Source organism: Cetorhinus maximus, chromosome 20 (assembly GCF_964194155.1).
Source record: "Cetorhinus maximus chromosome 20, sCetMax3.hap1.1, whole genome shotgun sequence".
Taxonomy (NCBI): domain Eukaryota; kingdom Metazoa; phylum Chordata; class Chondrichthyes; order Lamniformes; family Cetorhinidae; genus Cetorhinus; species Cetorhinus maximus.
This window is the reverse complement of record NC_135898.1, coordinates 86,610,382-86,628,319: the sequence shown is the minus strand read 5'-3', so window position 1 is coordinate 86,628,319 and position 17,938 is coordinate 86,610,382. Positions and strand designations below refer to the sequence as shown.

Below are 17,938 nucleotides of genomic sequence, written 5' to 3'. Positions count from 1 at the left end.
ACTTGTTGTTTCAAGGAATCATTGAATAGAGACCAAGAGTCAGTGCAGGGACATGGAGGCCAAAATTCTGTATCCACACCACAGCCTACTCAGAGGCCGTGATGACAGACCTACATTTCCTACAGTGCTGTTCACAACCTCAGAATGTCCCAAAGCGCGATAGCCAATGGGGTACTTTTGAAATGTAATCATTATTATAATTAAGAAACGCAGCAACCAATTTACAAACAAACTTCTACAACCAGCAAAGTTAAAATGACCAGGTAATCTGTTTTTAGTGATGTTGATTGAGAGCTAAACACTGGGCAGTTACCAGAGATAACACCCCTGCCTTTTTATGAGATTAAATCTGGGATCCACTTGTAGAAAACTTACAATTATAAAGTGTCTTTAACATAGTGAGGCATGCCAAGGCGTTTTGAACAAAATATGACACTGAACCGCATAAGGTGACATTTAGGACAGATGGTCAAAGAGGTAGGCAAGGAAGTGCAGAGTTTTAGGGAGGAAATTCCAGAGTTTAGGGTCCAGGGAGTTGGAAGCCTGGCCGTCAAGGTGGAGCTATCAAAATAAGGAATGTACAAAAGGCCAAAATTGGAGGTGCATAGGGGTCTTGAAGGGTTTTGGGATGAAGGAGGTTACAAAGATAGGGGTAAAGAGGCCATGGAAGGATTTGAAAGCAAAGATAGCTCTGTGCCATTTCACATGATAAACTTACTCATCGAGACAAAGCAAGCAAGCCTAAATTCTATTCTATGCTCTGATGCTTAGAAACAAATCTGTGTATTCCAGGTTCACTTGCACTTCAATTAATTCCTCATTTATCTGTAAAGAGATGATTCATCACTACTCCACATATGTAAACAAATCAGGAACTAGCTATGTAAGTGACCATGCCCATAAAGCTGTGTGCTGTCAATTTTTACTGCTCTAAGATAGGATTTCCAAGTCTGGGCATTTTTCTCCTAAATTATACAGGGCAAATTTTTACAGCAACAACAATGGGATCCAAACGCATTGTGCTTCAGCTAACCTGGATCATCAATCAATAGTGCAAAGATCTGTCAAGGATCTTATATTAAAGGCCCCATAAAGAGACTCCATCTTTTGCTGGCACCCTCACCTCAAATGATAAATGAGCTCCGCAGTTATTAGCATCTCATTTAGCCACAAGCTGCACCCAATATTAACGATACCTGGCCAGATGCAAAATTAATTTTATGATTACTTCAGCCTCAGAAACATAAGTCTAGATTTAATATGCTGCAGCAGCTAATTATTCATTATTCCCCCCATGAGAAACTATTGGAGTGCGGCAGAGACTGAATCTTCAGGGCACTCTGAAAACATTCTCCAATATTTCTGACAATATTTAGCATATTGGCACCAATACACTAGAGTTAACACAAGGCACTTTGAGGTTTCTTAATGCATTTAATTCATCACCTTAAATTGCTTCCATCCCTCGTATCAACAACGACAAGCATGCAATTACTGCTATTTCATTCCAGTATTAAGATCAATATTCTCTTCCCAAATGCAACCCAAATTTGGAAGAATTTTGAAAATCTAGGATTATGTTATTGGGTTTTCTCCCCCACAGTACAAATGAACATCTTTAATCAGACAAAATGAAAATACCGCGGATGCTGGAAATCTGAAATAAAACAGAAAATGCTGGAAATGCTAGAATAAGACAACTCTGTTCCCCGCAGATGCTGTCAGAGCTGATGAGTATTTCAAACGTTTTCTATCTATAATCAGCCAATGTCACACCTTACAAATGTGTGACACCTGTAATGTCCATGAACAAATAAACGGTTTAACTTGCATTAACATGCCTGGGATTAATACCAGCCGGCCCCAGCCTGGAATCATTACTGACCCATCACTTGTGTCCTTCATAATTCAATCCACCCGACTTATTCCAAACACATGGCCTTCACCTCTTCCTCCAACATGTCTTTCCACATCCATGGTTTTCTCATCAACTGTTTTTGGTTCTTCTGCTTGAATATGCCGACTGTATATTTAAAAATGTTAAAACTGTACCATCCACATATCCAGATGGTTTTGACAGATCAAAAAACATTGTCGTTATGCGCTTACTTCATAACCTTTCATAACTTCCAGTATATCCTCTGGCTTAGCAGGAGTAGCACCACGTGAGGTCCACAAGTAGTGTGTAAATCTCATTCCACCACTACATTTTACTCAAGTGCTAAGAACTCTGCCTGTGGAATTCTACAAGAGGTGATTTTTTAAAAATTCATTCACGGGATGTGGGCTTCGCTGTCTGGGCCAGCATTTATTGCCCATCCCTAGTTGCCCTTGAGAAGGTGGTGGTGAGCTTCCTTCTTGAACCGCTGCAGTCCACGACAACCCCGCTGAGAGAAAAACAAAACCAATTCAGTATACTACAAGAGGGTAATGACTTAGTGTAACCACGCATTGGATCACATCTGAACTGACACAATCTCCATTATCTGCATTATTCTCTGTTATGGTCCTAAAGAAGGGGTCCATTTAGTCCACCCAGAGAACATCAGGTGCGACTAAAAACCTCATTACTAGTTGGAACTCAAGCTCTAGCTCGGGCTAATTATATTCAAACAACAGGGTTGACATCCAGTCAAAAATCTCTTATTTCTCTCAATTCCAACAAGGCTGGGTTGGATCTGTCATTCAACCCATCCAAGAAAAAAATTGATTTCCATTTGGAAGACTCATCTTCGTGACAGACCTTCACAATGCTGCTTTAAAAAGGTAGCAAAATTAAGACTTTCTTTCTTGTTTCCTCCACAGGAAATTGAGGAGAATGGGTGTTGAGAGTGTCTTTGAGATTAATATTACTTCTTCACTTCTCCCGAGCTCATGTTCTGAATACCATATGCCATTTACATGTCTAGATGTAAGGAATGCAACTTCTCATTCTTCAGGACATCTGACTCATATTACCTATTAAGGAGACACAAAGCTCAAGACCGCAGGTTGAAATATTTCAATGTTTTGAGGCACTTCCATCAAAATTCAGGTGTCACATATGCAAATTCCTTCTACACAAAATGAAGAAAGGTAGCCTGCCCCTATATACCTGAGAATATGCTAAGATTAATCAGCTTCAAATCAACCCAAGAACGGAACAGCAATTACACTGTGTAGCCTTAAATCAATTTACACATAACTACGCTCTGCAGAAGAGTAAAACACTGTGCAACTTGGTAAAATACTCTTTCTGGATGACTGCATTTTCCGACCTACCGTGAGCAGTGTCACAGGTGATCAACTAGTGTTTAACATTTTGAACAGCAATAGTTTAAGGCTTGGAAGTCCATAAATGGTCATTACTTTTATTTATTATCTGGATGATTTGTGAATCAACAGGTTCATCCTCTATCTTAAAGACTCTCTCTTTAGCCACAATTCTCTTGTGGACAATCTTTAAAGGCGAGATATATAAATTACAGTAATCAAATAACCATTCTCTAGCAACTTTGATACATCTTCAAACAATCACCGTTAGTTTGTTAGACATAACTGCTTTTCATAAGCAAATATTATCTCGCCGTTATTGGCTTTACTTTCCTCTGAATTGCTAAAAATAGATTTTATATTTTCTGCCTCTATAGAAATCAAATCTACACCATTCTAACCTTTATTAAAATATGAAGTGTTTTCGAATGCTGTGGCTCCATCCCATACCTATTGAGGTGTGAATAATTTCTGCCGCTAATTCTAACCTTATTGCTGGCACTTGTGCTGTGTTTATATTATAGTACTGTAAATTAACGCAGACACAATTACATTCCAAATGCAGCCTTTGGGACAGTAAACCACACACCTCTCCTCCATTTTCCAGCTGAAATGTGGCTGGCCACCCTCGCCTGCTTCCATTCTTACCTATCAACTACAGTTTATATTTATATAGTGCCTATACACCCAGTTGTAGCCAGAGGATCTCCTAAAATGGCTTCTCTTCCCACCTCAACACCATTGCCTCTTGAGTTCCTCAAGAACCTGTCCTTGGCTACCTCTTATTTCTCAACTGCCTGCAGCCACTTGGCAACACCATCTAAAGACATGCTACTAAGTTCCACATGAACACTGATGACACCCAACTGTACCTCATGGCCATCTCTCAATCCCTCCACTGGCTTCGCATTGTCAGACTGCTTGTTCGACATCCAATCCTCCAATTAAACATTGGAAGGCTGAAGCTTTTATTGTCAGCCACCATCATAAATTCCGTTCCATCGCCACTGATTCTGCCATTTTCTCTGCCGACTGTCACGGGCTGAATCAGACTGCTGGCAATCTCGGTATTCTTTCTGAACCCTTAGCCAAGCTCCTGATTCCATATCCAGTTCATCACTAATACTACCTACTTCCATCCCATCTCCACCTTGCCTCAGATTATCTCACTCTCCAGTTGTGAATATTTCAAAGTTCTTATGGCCAGCCTCCCATCTAGTTGTTGAAACGTTGGAAAGAATGAGCAGGTATAATGCACCATAGTAACAGGGAATATAGTTTGTGTTTGTTTTCTCCCCTCTGCTTCTGGGGGAATTTATTTCTTTTGGCTAACACTTTGCCCCCTAGTTTGAGACCTTCTAGGCAGGGGAAAACACCCTATCAGCATCTGTCCTGTCAAGCTCTCTCAGAATCTTAAAATTGCAATATTATTAAAATCTATTTATTAAAAATCTCTGCCGGCATATCAGATCAAGGAACCTGCATAGGCAAGGAAGCTACGTTAATGAATCCCTGTGAAGTGCCAAAGGCTAAAAAAAAATGTGTATTGTGTTCAAGGTTCAAATATGGGCAAACATTAACCGCATGTTATTTGTTTCCCCACTCTCCTCCCTACTCAAAACCATTTTCTTCCTACACTCCTCAACCCAGGCTGGTACCTCACTTGAACCATTCCAATCGTGTGAGCAGTGAATCCTTCAAAGCTCTGCAACTGGCAAACTTCAAGGCTGAGCTTAATCTTGTCCTCATATGAACAACTCCCCACAGGACTCGCCGGATAGTAAGCGGAACTTGGAATCCTTGCTGCTTTTTCCACTTACATGTTAGGACACTGAGGGTAACTGTTGAGTACCCGATACCAGCCAGATTTGGATCATCTAAAACACAGACAGAGGAAGACAGTTGGTGTTTTCCTGATTTCTATCACTCAATTCAAAGCTGTGCACTCACCATCTAAGCCTTCAAGCAAGTGAGAACTTAAAAATTCCGATAGATGAATCTGTCATTTTCAGCAACCAGACTTTCAGTAACCAGACAAATACTGGCTATGAATCAACATAACTTGAATTTCCACGACACATACCGCCTCAACTAGGAGTGGGAGCTGCTAGATAACACCCATAAGTTCAACAGAGGAAAGCAACCCAATCCTTTAAGACCCACTACACAAATCTTTGAGATCCCTGAACCAAACACCCGAGTCAGTTGCCAAATTATCTTGGCCTTGGAACAGCACATCATTCCCAGTGTGTGAGAGATTTCCAAAAGTGCTAACGTTTTCTCCTGTACCATGCACCAAAACCGCACAGTAACTACATAGAATTAACATTTTACTTTTCTGAATAATATTTTATATAAAAATACATATGTTACAATGCTGCCCAAGGTAACAACACAGCTCCCACAGGCTGGAAACTTCTGCTGTAGAGACTGGCACAGAGAGAATCACATGTCCAATACAATTGGGCCAAGAAAAATTCCTTAATAGATGTGGCACTTTTTAGGACTACGGGAGCATAAAAATATATTTCAGATATCATGAATATGATTGTTCTAAAAGTATAAGGTTTGAGCTTCCTTAAGCTATTGATCTGGATGGTACTGGTCCCAAGTACAAGCTCCTTACCTGTAGATAGGGAAACTTTATCAGATGCTACCCAAAAAGCATCCATCTACATTGTGCAGCACTGGGATAACCTCTAGATTAGCCATTTGCAAAACAACCACAAAAGAGAACTATATATTCAATATTTTCTTCTAATCTGCAGCTCAAAATCTAGAAGCAGCTGCAACTGCCTTCTCCGCCAGGGGAGTTTAGAAGACGCAGCAATTACCTGGACTTTCTGAGTATTGGAACTGAGCAATGAAAATATCTCTTCACTTCACCAACTCACCATGTCTTTCATAATCGTCAACCATGTCCTCCAAGTTAATGTGGCCATTGCCATGGGACAGCTACCAGAATTAAATGTATGCGGTTGAAATAATATAACAATTTGGTTACATCAAGAAGTCTCACACCAATTCTGTAGCTTTCCAATTCCTTCTAACCTTATGAAAGTGTTATGACCCAGCAGTTGGAAAAGCTGAGTTATTTAAAAATCCCAGAGGGAAACTTTAAAAAACTGTCATAGCCTATATTTTTAAGTGGTATGTTTGAGATGCAACTCTGGATCCAGGAATAAGACCATCAGTTCTCAAGAGGCTTTTATATTAAATTAAATGAAACATTTCATTAAGTTACAACACATTAAACACATATACATGGCTACAAATTACTACTATCATAACTTTTAACAAATTCCCACACTGATCTCCATTAAGGTAACTGCAACCCATAGGCTTTCAGCAGACACAGGCAAAGCACTTTTACCTTACAAATTCAAAATGAGGTTCCTTTCACTTTGGTTCCTGTGGAAACAGTTGTAGGCTTACAGCTGTTTTGATCTTACATTGCCTCTGCCCTGCACACACAAAAACTGCCCTCTGTTACACCCAGCACATGTCATTGAATGTAAATTCTCATTGCATCACCAGCTCCTTTGAACTCCACCTTTTCTAACAATAAAACCTCTTTCATAGTACCAATTTTAGTAATATAGTAATATAAACATATTGCTTCCTCTCTGCTAGCTAGGTGCCACTTCTTGAATTCTCTATTCAACAAAATGCAAATACACTCTACCTCTTACATCTCAAAACTAGTACACATCAAAGCACCCAGACTGGCTGGCTTTAATCCAATTAAGACACACCCACAGGCTAAACCTCTATTTTAAAAGAAAAATATTTTCCAATAATATTATATACATTCATAGCTTCATGTAAAAAAAAACTTGCATTCACACATAAATCAGCAAAAATTGTATTTTATTTAGTGTGCTCAGCTACTACGTTCATAACCATTAGAAAAGATGGGTCGTTAAACATACTCTGCACTTTTCCAAATGACGTGCGCTGTGTAGTACTGTCAATTCATAACAACTCGCCCTTCTTTTGCAAAGTTTCTAATTGCAGCTCAGCTATATTCCTAATGTATTCGTTTATCTCTTGTGGTACACGGGGTGCAAATTTCAGTCCAAGTGTGAATCAACATGGTGATCATGTCTCAGAGATTAAATAATATTGTTTCCACAGCAATGATGTCTGGTTTGTGTTTTATCCCCATCTTGTTCACAAAAAGATATGAAACTAGTGGTATAAATTGCAGCATCTTAAGAATTTGAATTCAATGGCTCCCCTGCGTGGTAATTCTAGAACCAGGTGATACAGTCTCAGAATAAGAGGTAGGCCATTTAAGACTGAGACGAGAAGGGATTTCTTCACTCAGAAGGTGGTGAATCTTTGAAATTCTTTACCTCAGAAGGCTGTGGAAGCTCAATCATTGAGCATCTTCAAAACAGAAATCAATAGATTTCTGGGTGCTCATGACATCAAGGGATATGGAGATAGTGCGGGAAAGTGGCGTTGAGGTAGTTGATCTAATTGAATGGCAGAGCAGCATGGATGGGCCAAATGGACTACTCCTGCTCCTATTTTCCTATTTCCTACAACTGGAACACTGAACAACTTTCCAAGCTCCTTCTCTCTTCCAAACACAGAGGTTTGTCGAACAAAAATAATGAAGCAGATTTCCCCTATCAAATGCCTGGCTCTCCAAAGCTTGTCAGACAAGACAAGTCAGGAGTGTGATGGAATACTCTCCACTTGCCTAGATCAGCTCCAACAACATTCAAGAAGCTCAACACCATCCAAGGCAAACCAGATCGCTTGACTAGCACCTCATCCACTATCTTAAACATTCACTCCCTCCACCATTGGCACACAGTAGCTTCAGTGTGTTTCATCTACAAGATGCACTGCAGCAGCTTGCCATGGCTCCTTCCAAACCAGTGATCTCTGCTACCTAGACAGACAAGATTAACAGGAGAACGGGAACACCACCACCCACAAGTTTCCTTTCCAGTCACACACCATCCTGACTTGGAACTATATCACTGTTCTCTCACTGTCACTGGGTTAAAATCCTGGAACTTCCCTCCACCCCACTAACAAAACTCAAGGCTTCAAGGAGGCAGCTCACCACCACATTCTCAAGGGCAATTAGGGATGGGCAATAAATGCTGGCCTAGCCAAAGATGCCCACATCCCATGAATGAATAAAAAAAACTTCATCTGACTCCAAACAACCTCGTAGTTAAGTCTAAATCGTCCAACCATAAGCCGGTTACAATTGCGATGTGAATGCATCCTAACATAGGCAAGTTTCCTGTGCATTAATGTATCCAGAAGTAGGTGATCTACACTGTACTGATAATGTAATCTACGATGAGTTAGTTATAATGCAGGGCAAATTTATCCCAAGATAAATTATTTGCCCCTTAAGGTCTAAAAGCCCTCTCTCTAAGCATGAGGGGATGGTACCATAAAAATAATGTTACTGGAATAGTAATCTAGTAGCCCAGGCTAATGTTCCAGAAACAGTATGTCAAGTTGCACCATTGCAGCTGGAGAAATTTAAATTCAATTAACTAATAAATCTGGAATAAAAATGTTAGTCTCGTTAATAATGGACATGAAACTACAGGATTGCTTAAAAAACCCATCTGGTTCACTAATACCCTTCAAAAGGAGGAAATCTGCAGTCCTTACCCAGTCTGGCCTATACGCGACTCCGGGTCCACAGTAATTAGACCCGCAGACTCTTAATTACCCTCTGAAATAGCATAGCAAGCCATATAGTCAGAGGGGTCTACAGCACAGAGAAAGGCCCTTCGGCCCATTGAGTCTGCCCTGGTCAAACAAATACCCAGCTATTCTAATCCCATTTTCCAGCACTAGGCCCATAGCCTTGTATGCCATGGCATCGCAAGTGCATATCCAAACACTTCTTAAATGTTATGAGGGTTTCTGCCTCTACCACCTTTTCAGGCAGTGAGTTCCAGATTCCCACCACCCTCTGGGTGAAAAAGTTGCTGCTCATATCCCCTCTTAACCTCCTGCCCCTTACCTTAGATATATGCCCCTTGGTTATTGATCCCTCCACCAAGAGAAAAGTTCCTTCCTGTCTACCCTATCTATGCCCCTCATAATTTTATACACCTCAGTCATGTCCCCCCTCAATCTCCTCTGCTCCAGGGAAAATAACCCCAGTCTATCCAATCTCTCCTCATAACTAAAACTCTCCAGCCCAGGCAACATCCTGGTAAATCTCCTCTGCACTCTCTCGAGTGCAAGCACATCCTTCCTATAATGCGGATTCCAGAACTGCACTATAGCTGTATATATGTGGCCTAACCAGCGTTTTATACAGTTCCAGCATAACCTCCCTGCTCTTATATTCTATGCCTTGGCTAATAAAGGCAAGTATCCCATATGCCTTCTTAACCACCTTATCTACCTGTCCCGCTACCTTAAGGGACTGGTGGACATGCACACCAAGGTCCCTCTGATCCTTGGTACTTCCCAGGGTCCTACCATTCATCTTCATTCAGTTGTATCAAACCACTACAGAAAAAAATGCACTTTTATGTGTCTCTACGCCATGTAGACTGCAGCAGTTCAAGGCAGCGTCTCAACCACCACCTTCTCAACAGCATTTAGGGGTGGGCAATAAATGCTGGCCTTGCCAGAGATGCTCACACCCCAAAAACAAATGTAAAAACAAAACCTCAACAGGCCTTAGTCAACAATGTGTGTGTGCCTCTAGACCCGATCTTTCCATTTTGATACGTCAAAAAAAATCCCAAAGGTGAGAGAACCTGTCAATTATTTAGTACTGAAAAAACTTCACTTGAAGTCACTGGCCTGTTGCAAACATCTTGAGAAAGGAGAGGTGTTGGAAGGGTCCCAGTCTGATAATGTGATGGACACAATTAGCCATCACTTCATGTATGCACAAACAAAATCAAAACAAAAACTTCATCACAATAACATTACACCTCTTTAAGGTTTATTTTGATTCATTGTTAAAGAGAGCTGGATCAGGACCACAATCTGCCTCTTGTTGTTACTAAGCATAGAACGCACTTAACATGAACCAGCTTTAAAGGCAATGCATTTATTGTTCAATATTCTCAACTTACATAATTCAAATTGTTCTCACTGGTACTTCATTGCAATAAATTGCTCTCTTCAGACTCAAGTTTGTAAAGACAAAATCTATCATACTGCTGGGAGTATTTTCACAATCCCCCACACACATTACACTTTACTGAAAAACCAATGACAACAACAAAGGAAGAAAGTACAAAAACCTGCAAAGGCTATAAAATCACAACAGGCCCATCTAAATTTATAAGGAAAAGGCGGATTATTTTTTCATAGAGATCCTTCGTCAGGTTCTGGTAAAGTTTCCAGACAAAATATGAACATTGCTTTATACATGTTGACAAGAGTTTCTTTCAGATTTCAATGATAAACACATGACACACTCTCCTGCAAAATTAAGTTGCACCAATTCCTTTCAAGCAAAACCATTTGACCTCCAGTCTGACAATAGAAAAGGAACAACTCCCCAGAGTCCTCTCATCACCTCCACCCCAGCCCACCCAAGCAACCAAGCTACACCTTGCTGACCAATTCAAGGATTGTGATCTCTCCGATCATAGCCACACCCCAAAGCTGTCTGTCCATGCCTGTCCCAGGTATATCCTTCCATCCTCATTCATGTCCCATGCACTCATCTCCTTCCACAGAGATTAACGTAGGTATCTGCTGCTACAGGATTCCCAGAGGTTGCCTCAGACACTCAAAGTCCCCACTCCAGGCTGCCAACCAGATACTGAAATCCATGCCTCGACAGTGAAATCATCAATTCCAAAGATGTCTCCCAGATACAAACATCCTCTCCCATGGTGCCCCCAGGTGCTCCGGCACTGTCCCCCCCCTCCCCAGGCTGCTCCGACACTGTAACCCCTCTCACCCCAGGCTGCTCCAACCATTTTCCCCATTCCACCCCAGGATTCTCCAACACTGTCCCCATCCCGCCCCAGGCTGCTCCGGCACTATCCCCGCCTCCCGCCCCAGTCCCCTTCCCACCCCAGGGTGCTCCAACACTGTCACCCTCCCACCCCAGGGTGCTCCGACACTGTCACCACCCCACCCCAGGGTGCTCCGACACTGACAACCTCCCACCCCAGGGTGCTCCGACACTGTCAACCCCCCACCCCAGGGTGCTCCGACACTGTCACCCCCCCCCACCCCAGGGTGCTCCGACACTGTCACCCCCCCGCAACCCCAGGGTGCTCCGACACTGTCACCCCCCCCCCAACCCCAGGGTGCTCCGACACTGTCACCCCCCCCATCCCAGGGTGCTCCGACACTGACAACCTCCCACCCCAGGGTGCTCCGACACTGACAACCTCCCACCCCAGGGTGCTCCGACACTGTCACACTCCCACCCCAGGGTGCTCCGACACGGTCACACTCCCACCCCAGGGTGCTCCGACACGGTCACCCTGCCACCCCAGGGTGCTCCGACACTGTCACCCTGCCACCCCAGGGTGCTCCGACACTGACAACCTCCCACCCCAGGGTGCTCCGACACTGTCACCCTCCCACCCCAGGGTGCTCCGACACTGTCACCCTCCCACCCCAGGGTGCTCCGACACTGTCACCCTCCCACCCCAGGGTGCTCCGACACTGTCACCCCGCCACCCCAGGGTGCTCTGACACTGTCACCCTCCCACCCAGGGTGCTCTGACACTGTCACCCTGCCACCCCAGGGTGCTCCAAAACTGTCACTCCCCCACCCCAGGGTGCTCCGATACTGTCACCCCCCACCCCCAGGGTGCTCTGACACTGACACACTCCCACCCTAGGGTGCTCCGACCCTGTCACCCTGCCACCCTAGGGTGCTCCAACACTGTCACCCTGCCACCCTAGGGTGCTCCAACACTGCCACCCTGCCAGCCTAGGGTGCTCCAACACTGTCACCCTGCCACCCTAGGGTGCTCCAACACTGCCACCCTGCCACCCTAGGGTGCTCCAACACTGTCACCCTGCCACCCTAGGGTGCTCCAACACTGCCACCCTGCCACCCTAGGGTGCTCCAACACTGTCACCCTGCCACCCTAGGGTGCTCCGACACTGACACCCTCCAACCCTAGGGTGCTCCGACACTATCACCCTAGGGTGCTCCGACACTGACACCCTCCTACCCTAGGGTGCTCCGACACGGTCACCCTGCCACCCCAGGGTGCTCCGACACTGTCACCCCCCCACCCCACGGTGCTCTGACACTGTCACCCTGCCACCCTAGGGTGCTCCAACACTGCCACCCTAGGGTGCTCCAACACTGTCACCCTGCCACCCTAGGGTGCTCCAACACTGCCACCCTAGGGTGCTCCAACATTGTCACCCTGCCACCCTAGGGTGCTCCAACACTGTCACCCTGCCAACCTAGGGTGCTCCAACACTGCCACCCTAGGGTGCTCCAACACTGCCACCCTAGGGTGCTCCAACACTGTCACCCTGCCACCCTAGGGTGCTCCAACACTGTCATCCTGCCACCCCAGGGTGCTCCAACACTGTCATCCTGCCACCCCAGGGTGCTCCAACACTGTCACCCTGCCACCCCAGGGTGCTGATGTCGCTCCTCGCCCACCCAGGCCCAGTGGGTCAGTCGGGCTCCCCATCTACACTCATCAGGCCTCAGCCTCACACGGGGTAAATAAGAGTCAGGCCGCGGATGGGCCGATCTTCCATTACCTTCCCCCTCAGGCTCCCTCCGGCCTCCCGTCTCCAGGCAGCAGCTCGAGCAATGACAACCTGACGTCATCGCGCTGACGCACGTATAAACCCGCTTCCCGTGACGTCATGACGTTCTACGCGCCGGCACCAGAGGGTTCTGGGAGATGTAGTTCAGTTCCGCCTCCCTGGTGCGGGGAACAGGCAGCATCCGCAGAGAGGGAAGCAGAGTTAACGTTTCGAGTGGAATATAACTCCTCTTCACTCCCGCACCCTGGGGTGGGGTCAACAGTGCTGGAGCACCCTGGGGTGGGGTCAACAGTGCTGGAGCACCCTGGGGTGGGGGGGAACAGTGTGGGAGCACCCTGGGGTGGGGGGGAACAGTGTGGGAGCACCCTGGGGTGGGGGGGAACAGTGTGGGAGCACCCTGGGGTGGGGGGGAACAGTGTGGGAGCACCCTGGGGTGGGGGGGAACAGTGTGGGAGCACCCTGGAGTTGGGGGACAGTGTGGGAACACCCTGGGGTGGGGGGAACAGTTTGAGAGCACCCTAGGGTGGGGGAAGCAGCATTGGAGCACCCTGGGGTGGGTTGGAGCAGTATTGGAGTACCCTGGGGTGAGGGGGAAATTGTGCTGGAACACCCTGGGGTGGGGGGAGTATTATTGGAGCAACCTGGGGTCAGGGGAACAGTGTTGGAGCACTCTGGGGTGGGGGGAGTATTATTGGAGCACCCTGGGGTGAGGGGGAGCAGTACTGGAGCAACCTGATGTGGGGGAACAGTATTGGAGCACCCTGGGGTGGGGGTAACAGTATTGGAACACCCTGAAGTGGGAGAACAGTGATGGAGTACCCTGGGCAGTGGGACAGTGCTGGTGCACCCTAGGGTGGGGGCAGTGCTTGGGGTATACTAGGGTGTAGGAGGGTAGTGCTGGAACACCCTGGGGTAGGGGTATAGTATAGGAGCACCCTGGGGCAGGGGGCACAATGCTGGAACACCTTGGGGTGAGAGGGGTACAGTATTGTAGCATCTTAGGGTGGAGGGGGATAATGCTGGGGTACCTTGGTGTGGAGCGTTCTGTTGAAGACTCATATTCATTTCAAAATGTTAACTCTATTTCCCTTTCCACAGATGATGCTGGACCTGCTTAGTATTTCCAGCACCTTCTGTTTTTTATTTCTGGTTCTCTGTAACTCAGGTGGAGGTAAAAGATCCCATGGCATTATTTGAAAGAGAGCAGGGGAGTTTCTCCGCTGTGGCCAATATTTAACCCTCAGCTAACATCGGCAAAACATTGAGATAAAAACAAAAAACTACTGCAGATGCTGGAAATCCAAAACAAAAACAGAATTATCTGGAAAAACTCAGCCGGTCTGGCAGCATCGGCGGAGAAGAAAACAGTTGACGTTTCGAGTCCTCATGACCCTTCAGCAGAACTGAGCATAGTTAGGAGAGGGGTGAAATATAAGCTGGTTTAAGGTCGGGAGGGGGGGGTGGGGGGCGGAGAGAAGTTGAGGGTGGGGTGGTTGTAGGGACAAGCAAGCAGTGATAGGAACAGATAATCAAAAGATGTCACAGACAAAAGGAACAAAGAGGTGTTGAAGGTGGTGATATTATCTAAGAAAATGTGCTAATTAAGAATGGATGGCAGGACACTCAAGGTACAGCTCTAGTGGGGGTGGAGTGGAAAGACTGACAGGGTATTATAGTTATAGATTTGAAAATAATGGAAATAGGTGGGAAAAGAAAAATCTATATAAATTATTGGAAAATACAAAAGGGAGGGGGAAGAAATGGGGGTGGGGATGGGGGAGGGAGTTTAAGATCTAAAGTTGTTGAATTCAATATTCAGCCCGGAAGGCTGTAAAGTGCCTAGTCGGAAGATGAGGTGCTGTTCCTCCAGTTTGCGTTGGGCTTCACTGGAACAATGCAGCAAGCCAAGGACAGACATGTGGGCAAGAGAGCAGGGTGGAGTGTTAAAATGGCAAGCGACAGGGAGGTTTGTGTCTTTCTTGCAGACAGACCGCAGGTGTTCTGCAAAGCGGTCACCCAGTTTGCGTTTGGTCTCTCCAATGTAGAGGAGACCGCATTGGGAGCAACGAATGCAGTAGACTAAGTTAGAGGAAATGCAAGTGAAATGCTGCTTCACTTGAAAGGAGTGTTTGGGCCCTTGGACGGTGAGGAGAGAGGAAGTGAAGGGGCAGGTGTTGCATCTTCTGCGTGGGCATGGGGAGGTGCCATAGGTGGGGGTTGAGGAGTAGGGGGTGATGGAGGAGTGGACCAGGGTGTCCCGGAGGGAACGATCCCTACGGAATGCCGCCAGGGGGGGTGAAGGGAAGATGTGTTTGGTGGTGGCATCATGCTGGAGTTGGCGGAAATGGCAGAGGATGATCCTTTGAATGCGGAGGCTGGTGGGGTGATAAGTGAGGACAAGGGGGACCCTATCATGTTTCTGGGAGGGAGGAGAAGGCGTGAGAGCGGATGCGCGGGAGATGGGCCGGACACGGTTGAGGGCCCTGTCAACGACCGTGGGTGGAAAACCTCGGTTAAGGAAGAAGGAGGACATGTCAGAGGAACTGTTTTTGAAGGTAGCGTCATCAGAACAGATGCGACGGAGGCGAAGGAACTGAGAGAATGGGATGGAGTCCTTACAGGAAGCGGGGTGTGAGGAGCTGTAGTCGAGGTAGCTGTGGGAGTCGGTAGGCTTGTAATGGATATTGGTGGACAGTCTATCACCAGAAATTGAGACAGAGAGGTCAAGGAAGGGAAGGGAAGTGTCAGAGATGGACCATGTGAAAATGATGGAGGGGTGGAGATTGGAAACAAAATTAATAAATTTTTCCAGGTCCCGACGAGAGCATGAAGCCGCACCAAAGTAATCATCGATGTACCGGAGAAAGAGTTGTGGGAGGGGGCCGGAGTAGGACTGGAACAAAGAATGTTCCACATACCCCATAAAGAGACAGGCATAGCTGGGGCCCATGCGGGTACCCATAGCCACACCTTTTATTTGGAGGAAGTGGGAGGAGTTAAAGGAGAAATTGTTCAGTGTGAGAACAAGTTCAGCCAGACGGAGGAGAGTAGTGGTGGATGGGGATTGTTCGGGCCTCTGTTCAAGGAAGAAGCAGAGAGCCATCAGACCATCCCGGTGGGGGATGGAGGTGTAGAGGGATTGGACGTCCATGGTGAAGAGGAAGCGGTTGGGGCCAGGGAACTGGAAATTGTTGATGTGACGTAAGGTGTCAGAGGAATCACGGATGTAGGTGGGAAGGGACTGGACAAGGGGAGAGAGAAGGGAGTCAAGATAACGAGAAATGAGTTCCGTGGGGCAGGAACAGGCTGTCAGAAGTAGTTTCCCACCTCCCCCACCCCACTTTTTAAGGGGGAACAACTAATAAAGAAAATCAGTAAAAAAATCAAGCAAAGGAAAGTTCTGAACTTTAAATAACAATATTATTCACATTATCCACCAACCATGCACACCCTGCCATGCCCACTAGTCACAGAGGCTGCAAGCTTACTGGTGAACGCTGCGGGCTCCTTTTGCAGGGCTGCCCAAGGGTGGAAAAGACCACAGAAGAGAGGCATGCAGTCGGAGCAAGTCACGTAGGAAAGGCAGAGCATGGCTGGGGCTCCTTTCTCTTGAAAACAAAAGACTGAGGGGCGACCTGATAGAGGTATTTGAGATAACGAAGGGCTCAATAGGATAGATGGAGAAGAAATATTTTCGCTCATGTGGAAGTCCAAAACTAATGTCACAAATAGTAGTTGACCATTAATAAATTCAAGAGAGAATTCAGGAGAAACTCCTTTATCTCGAGAGTATTCACTACCACAAGGAGTAGTTGAGGTGAAGGAGAAAGGAATAGCAAAATATGCTGGTTGGCTGAGAGGAAATAGGGTGCGAGGAATAAAAACAGAAAATGCTAGAAAAATTCAGCAGGTCTGACTGCATCTGTGGAGGGAGAAAAACAGAGTTAACGTTTTGAGTCCGTATGACTCTTCTTCAGAGTTAAAGAGACGTAGAAATATGAAGAAATTTATACTGTTGGAGAGAGGGGGAGTAGGTAAAGCAGAATAGAAGGTCAGCGATAGGTGAGGGCTAAGGAGAGATTGACCAAGGGGTCATGGACACAATCCAAAGGGAATGTTAATGGTAGTGGTGAAGACTAAATAAGGTGCTGATGGTGGCATAAAGGTGAGAAAGCAGAATGTGTTAATGGTAGAACAAGGGTCAGCAATCTGTGAAAGAACAGATTGAACAAGTGACAGATTGAACAAGTGCCCTGTTGAGGGGCAGGGGGGTGGTGGTTGGGGAAAAAGGATAAAAGGAGGCTTGTATGGAGCATAAACACCAGTATGGTTTGCTTGGTTATTTCTGCACTTTATGTTTGAGCAAACTCAATGTATCACTCCAGTACTGGGCTCCCTAAATAAAAGTGTATATGTCACCCCGGCAATTCGAGGGTGTTTGAAATTCAACTAACATCTTCCTGACTGTCTCTGATTTCATCTAACCTGAGGGAACTTTGCACTAATCTCACTCTGGTCCCTTCACTTACAGCAGAGCAATATCTGATGGTAATACCTGTATTGTTATCCTGAGCAACTCAACAACATTCAAAGTGGCAGCATTCTCTGTCAACCCAAACGCTATCAGCCCAAAGCAAAGAAGCTGTTACTGGAAATCCCGCTCTGATGAGACAGTCAGTCACCCCCAGCACATTCAAGCATGTTGCTGTGACTTGATGAATGATGCAGTGCAGGAACAGCAATGAGCATTATAAGCTACAATACCAAAGATGAAGCAACACAAATGTGTAACGTTTTAGTGAATTGTTAAAACATCCCGAGGTGTTTCACAGGATCAAACCTAGTTCATTGCTACCTCAATGTTACCAAGAATAAAATAACATTAAAATGGAACAAGCGCATTACAAAGCCTTTCGATTCTGATGGTTATTTTCAAATCTCAGACCTACGTGCCAATGATCCCCCC

The 17,938-nt window shown here is 45.8% G+C and overlaps 1 protein-coding gene across 2 annotated transcripts in view; it reads right to left on the bottom strand.

Annotated features, from left to right (window-relative positions):
- The window catches only part of r3hcc1l (R3H domain and coiled-coil containing 1-like), a 133,565-nt gene extending 120,534 nt beyond the window's left edge, over positions 1 to 13,031 (bottom strand). Inside the window, exons 1-2 of one of the 2 annotated variants that reach the window (XM_078565101.1) lie at positions 12,964 to 12,988; positions 5,027 to 5,129 (exon numbers count right to left, since the gene is read on the bottom strand). The gene's annotated coding sequence lies outside the window, so the exon portion shown is untranslated. Of the gene's footprint in view, positions 1 to 5,026; positions 5,130 to 12,963 lie in introns of both variants that reach the window. The other variant, XM_078565100.1, reaches the window with a different exon arrangement.
- Positions 13,032 to 17,938: the final 4,907 nt, after the last annotated feature.